Consider the following 6,005-nt stretch of genomic DNA (forward strand, 5'->3'; position numbering starts at 1 on the left):
ATCAAGATTCAATTTTGTAACCACCCAATAGGTCATTTTTGAGTGTTGGCTTTCCATTTCATATTTTAAGACTTTGCATAGGCTAATTTGATGATTTATGACTTGTGTTCATGGTCCTTTTTGATTTTCAAGGAGTTTAAATGAGATTTTCAAAGAAAACTTTATTTTTAAAACTTAAGAGTTGTTGGTAAACGACCTCAGATCATTATTTTGATGATTTCAGTAGATTCGTATGATGATTTTGAACTTGTACTCATATTTGGTTGGGGTCCCGGGTGACTCGAGGACGTTTCAGCGCTTATTGTGAAAAGTTGAAAAACAAATGAGTTTATGAACTTTCCAATCTTCGAGTTTTGAAACTTGATTCTTGATTGTAAATATTATTTTGATGTTTTGAGCTTACGAGCAAGTTCGTAAAAGATTTATATATTTGTATGGATATTTAGGGTGGGGCCCGAGGGTCCTAAATGAGTTTCAAGGTGGTTTTCGACATTCTTACACAAGTTGGGGCAATTGATTTGCAGCTTGTGTGGTGTGCATCATGAACTCAGAGCTTGTCTCGTATTTGCGAAGGATTATTTGGACTGGGGAGGTTTTACGCTACACGAACACGAATGTGAGCTTGGGCACTTGGGGCTGGTGGATCTTACTTCATCGCGACCACGACAATAGGGTCACAAACGCGTAGGCTTGGGGGTTGACAGCCTTCACGAACGCGAGAAGGCCTTCGCAAATGCGATTTCCAGTCGATCATTGGCCTTCGCGAATGCGATAGGTGCTTCATGAATTCGAAAAACACCTGATGCCCAGATATATAAACGGCTGAAGATCGGAATTTAGCCACTTTTCACCATTTTTGAAACCTAGATCATGGATTAAGGATATTTTTAAGAGGATTTTTATTCCAATTTTAAAGCTTAGTAATTTTTACCTAGTTTTGATTTATTTTCATGAATACCCATAGATTTTTATTCTTAAATTTAGTGTTTTCTAGTTTAGAAATAAGGGTTTTGGGGAAAAATCTATAAGGGCTAATTTTGTGATTTTATACCTCGATTTGAAGTTTAATCTTGATACAAATCACATATTTGGACTTGGAGGAGGATGGGTGAACATGAATTGATCTTAATATTGGATTTCGACTATGTGGACCCGAATTAACTTTTTTGTTGATTTTTCTAAAGATGTCCAAGATCGAACCTTTTTGATACTAGAGTAATTTCTAAAGCTTGTTTTAAATTATTTGATTATAATTTGCTAGATTCGATTATGTTGTAGTCTTGTGCTAAAGGAAATGCGGTGTTGGAGGGTTGATTTATTCCAAAAAGAGGTAAGTTTCTTAGTTAACCTTGATTTGCGGGAATTAGAATATAAATGTGTCTAATTGCTACGTGTATTATGGGTTGGGGTTGGTGTATATGCAAGGTGATGTGTGTATATATGTTTGTTATGGGTTAAGCATGCAGGTAAAACTAGCTTATTTCCATCTTGTTGTTTCAGGTATTATATCTTTGATACTTTAACTAGGTTGTGAAACTCTTTGACTGTTCTTATTCATGTTAATAGTCGTGTTGAGTTTGTTGTGATATTGGTTAGTAGAACATTGAAATGTTGATTTGGCTATTGGTGCTAAAGTGATTATTATTTTTCATACGGCGAGTTATGTTCAATTACTCTTCTTCATATTGTTTGTGCTTCCCACCTTGTTTAGTACTGCTCTACATGTTTGTACTTGGTGAGGAACAATGAATTACACGAAGGATATTTCCGTTCTTATGAGGAAGAGTGTCATGCACAGAGGATATTTCTGTATTTCTTTATATTATTATTATTGCACAAAGGATATTTTCATGCTGGTTAGGATGAGAGTAAAATCACGAAGGGTAATGCCATTCCGTTTGATTGATATCTCTTATTTCTTGATTTTACTATATAGATTGAGAACTTGTCTGTGTTGTTTTATGATTGTTTTACCCAATTCTTGAACTTGAGTTATTGTTAAAGGCTTGATTAGTGTTATTTTGTAATTATAGTCATTACATTCCTTAGTTGCCTCTTTCTTTATCCCTCGCATTATTACTTCTTGCTATTACACTTGTTATATTTCTTATTATTTATTTTTCTTTCGTACTTGCTATTTTCCTTCATTACCTTAATTCCTATATCTCTCGATATATTTCCTCATTATATGACTGCTAAGGTTTATATGTATGTGTCTTGTCTTAGCTTCATCACTACCTCATTGGGATTACGCTTGATATTTATGGAGTACATTGGGTCGGTTGTACTCATACTACACTTTTGCACTTCTTGTGCAGATTTTAGCATCGAACCTAGTGGTACTTAGAGGACGGACTAGCTTGCTTTATTCATGAGACTTGAGGTAGTACTGTACTCTCGTCCGCAGGCCTTGATGTCACCCATCTTTTAGACTTTCTACTGTTTATTCATACTAAAAATGTATTTATCATTTCAGACGCCGTATTTAGTAATTATGTAGAAGCTCATGTAGTCAATGACACCAGTTCTTGGAGGTTTAAACAATTGTTGGTTTTAGTCTTGTTATTCATTACTAAGCTTTGTCCTTTATTTGATACCATGGTGTTTTATATCTAGTTTTGATCCTTTATTCTCGTTAAGTATTGGCTTGCTTAGCAAGCGGTGTTAGGCGTCATCACGATCCCTTGGTTGGTAATTTGGGTCGTGACAAATTCAAACTTTTGAATTCGTTAAATCCTCAAGTTCCATTTCCTTAAGTACTAGTGCCGAATTGTACCCTAGCCCCTTGAGTCCCAATTCGAACATACGTACAAGTAAAAAAATTATCATACAAACCTATTGAAAGTTTAAACCATGAATCTAAGCTTGTTTACCCATGTCATACAATTAGGAGAGTAGTATTCCAGAGAGTGCCATGAGCAATTCTAATATGAAAAAATTAGCAACCATAGGTAATTCAAATTAATGGTGATAATCAGAATAAACTCAATAGGATTGGTAAAACGACCACAACCCTGACATATTCATCTCATCTGAAGCCGGACTCATAAACATTGATTTCTCTTGTTTGATATTTTTATTAGTTTAATTCCTGCAATCGTATACTAATAACACACTTTAACCTTGGTGAGCTCCAACGAATAAAAAATTCTTAGTAAGCAGTTAATGATATGTTCCCGTGAGTTCGATATCCGACTCAAAGTTATTTTACTACTTGTTGATCATGTATATTTGCGCGTAATAGAGCGATAATTTGCAACTCTATTACGAGCTTCTTTTTCTTACACAATTAAAGAATTTTAATCCAAACCGTGAGATTAATGTTGCTCCTATTTGAGTTTTTCTACCTGGATTGAAACCTTAGCTTATTGGTTCCATATGGCAACCATATTGGAATTTGTTGTATCACATATTGTCTATATATGTCTGAGCGCACCCGCACCGTTCAATTTTGTGCCAATTTGGTTTGGGTTGATTTGATAAAGAAATTACCTTAGCATGTTCGGGTTGGTGTAGCCTTGATATTTTGAACAAAAAACATGATAATAAGGTTAAACTCTCATTTAGAGTTTCCTCAGTATCAATTCCCTCTAAGCTAACTCTACTTCCAATCCAATAGTATTAGGGCTCGTTTGATACGAGGGATAAGAGATAATTAATCTCGGGATTAAATTTGAGATGAATTTATCTCATGTTTGGTTGGGATAAAATCACGATATAACTAATCCCGGAATTATAGTATTTTTTTTTCCCTATGCAAGGATGAAATAATTAATCCCGACATAATTAGTCTGGAATAACTTGTTTCCAACCAAATGACCCCTTGTAGTCAGCATAATGTTATTCACGATGAAGTGGGAAAAAAATATTATGATAGCAGAGGCAGACACACTATAGGTTGAGGGATCAACGACATCCAAAACATTTGATAAAACTTTCATGTATACTTGTAAGTGTCTTAAAAACATAGTCAGATATTAGCACAACTCCCGTATCAATTTTTATGAGCAGTAATAAATTTATATTATGTATCATGGTACAGCGTGACCATCAAATCTTAGGTCCGCCTATGCAATGATTACGTACATAATAAGTTTTCATATAATACTTGTTCATGTTTCATGTTGATTCGTGAGCATATCTACTTTTCATACTCACAATGTATACTTTGGAGCCATCTCTTTCTTATTATAGCCGTAGCTTTATTCTATTAGACTTGAAAAACCTTTATTAATTCCCTATATTAGAAGTCTAGAACTAGCATTGATTTCAAGGTCCATGCTGCTGCAATCTCATTTTTCCACTTGTTCACTTCGATCAGGTCCCTGAATAATATAGTTGAAGGAATTGTCGATTCCCCAAGTAAGACAACGTAGGAGAAGACTACATAACGTATTTTACATTATATATAAAGAACTTAATGGTTATCTATTTTGAGATAGTCTTCTAGAATTTTCAGTCGATTAATAGTAACAAAAAATAGTCGAAAATGCCTCTCTTGTTTTAATTCGTCCTTTTGGGGTAGTATTGACAAGGAGGGACAGAGATAGAGTGTCGGGAGCGGATTTGGTGCCCAAACTCAATAGCTTTGGTTCGAACTCTGTACTTATCTTAAAAATATCATTAGTTATTTATTTATTTATTTATGTATTAATTTAAATTTTATTATGCTCGTCTATTTGTTCTCCTTGGGGTTCCATTCCATTCATTTCTAGATGTATTATATTTTGAAATAGGACAAAAGTAGTGGCAAATTTAAGAGCCCGTTTGGTCATGAAATTTATTTCACTTTTTTTGGAAAAAATTTCAATATTTTTCAAAATTAATGTTTAGCCATAAAATTTCAATTTCATTTATGATGAATATTGAAAATTTTCGAAAATTTAAAAAATTTTAAAAGGTTATTTTCAAAATTTTCACTCAGATCACTCACAAAAATTCAAAAACAATCCAAAATTATATTCATTTCCAAACACAATTCTAATTTTTAAATATCATTTTTACTTGAAATAAAATTTTATTTTTTTTCGAAATTTTACAATTTTTATGTCCAAACGCCCATTTAGACTAGACGGTAGTTTGGCAGAATTCACTGAATTTAGCTTAAGTATTCAACTTATTTATATTGATCATATAAAAAAGTATTACATTGTCAATATCTTATAACTTGTTGTAACACTTAGATATTCCTTGTTAATTTCAAGCTACTAATTCTATTTTTTATGAATAAAAATCTGTAATTATCTTTTTAATTACCTGATTGTATAAATATTCTGTTACATCATTGTATAGAGTAAAAAAGTTAAACTATGTACGTGTGTGTGTGTTAGAGAGAGAGAAATAGGCAGATTGAGATGTGGGAATGAAGATATTTCTTGGGTTTGATAATTATGGAGACGCCACTTGGCATTGATGAAGAAACAATGGCATAGCTTACGATAAACGAAAAGAGATCAGAAATTTCAGATCACAAAAATAGCTACTCATTAACCAAAAAGCAATTATATGTTTTCGAGTTCTCATTGGGACGTACTCATTGACGTGTATCAAACATTGTACGGTAAATACTATAGTAATAATAATAATAATAATAATTATTATTATTATTCTTGGTGGAGTTACCACACTATCTTTCCTTCTCCACTTAAGTATTCTACAGTACTATTTCGATATTTCCTAGAGTTTATCTATGCTTTGTTTTCCATTTTTATCTCATTTTTCTATTTTAGGTAGTTTTCTAGGTTTGTCAAAACTAGCAACGGATGATGTTTTGGTTCTCCACTGCAATATTATTATACTTTTTAAATTTCTTTCTATATTTTTCCCTTTTTCATGGTGGCCTGTGGGGTCTGGAGCTAGAAGAATAGAACCTAATATAGCTTAATAAGGATATTAGAGAGATAAGAAATTGTACATGAATGAGGAAAAAAAGTGAAGTACTGACCATTGCCCTTTCTTTTTTTTGATGACATATCCCAAAATAATTCTAAGTTATGTATATTGAT

Source organism: Nicotiana tabacum, chromosome 23 (assembly GCF_000715075.1).
Source record: "Nicotiana tabacum cultivar K326 chromosome 23, ASM71507v2, whole genome shotgun sequence".
NCBI classification, from domain to species: domain Eukaryota; kingdom Viridiplantae; phylum Streptophyta; class Magnoliopsida; order Solanales; family Solanaceae; genus Nicotiana; species Nicotiana tabacum.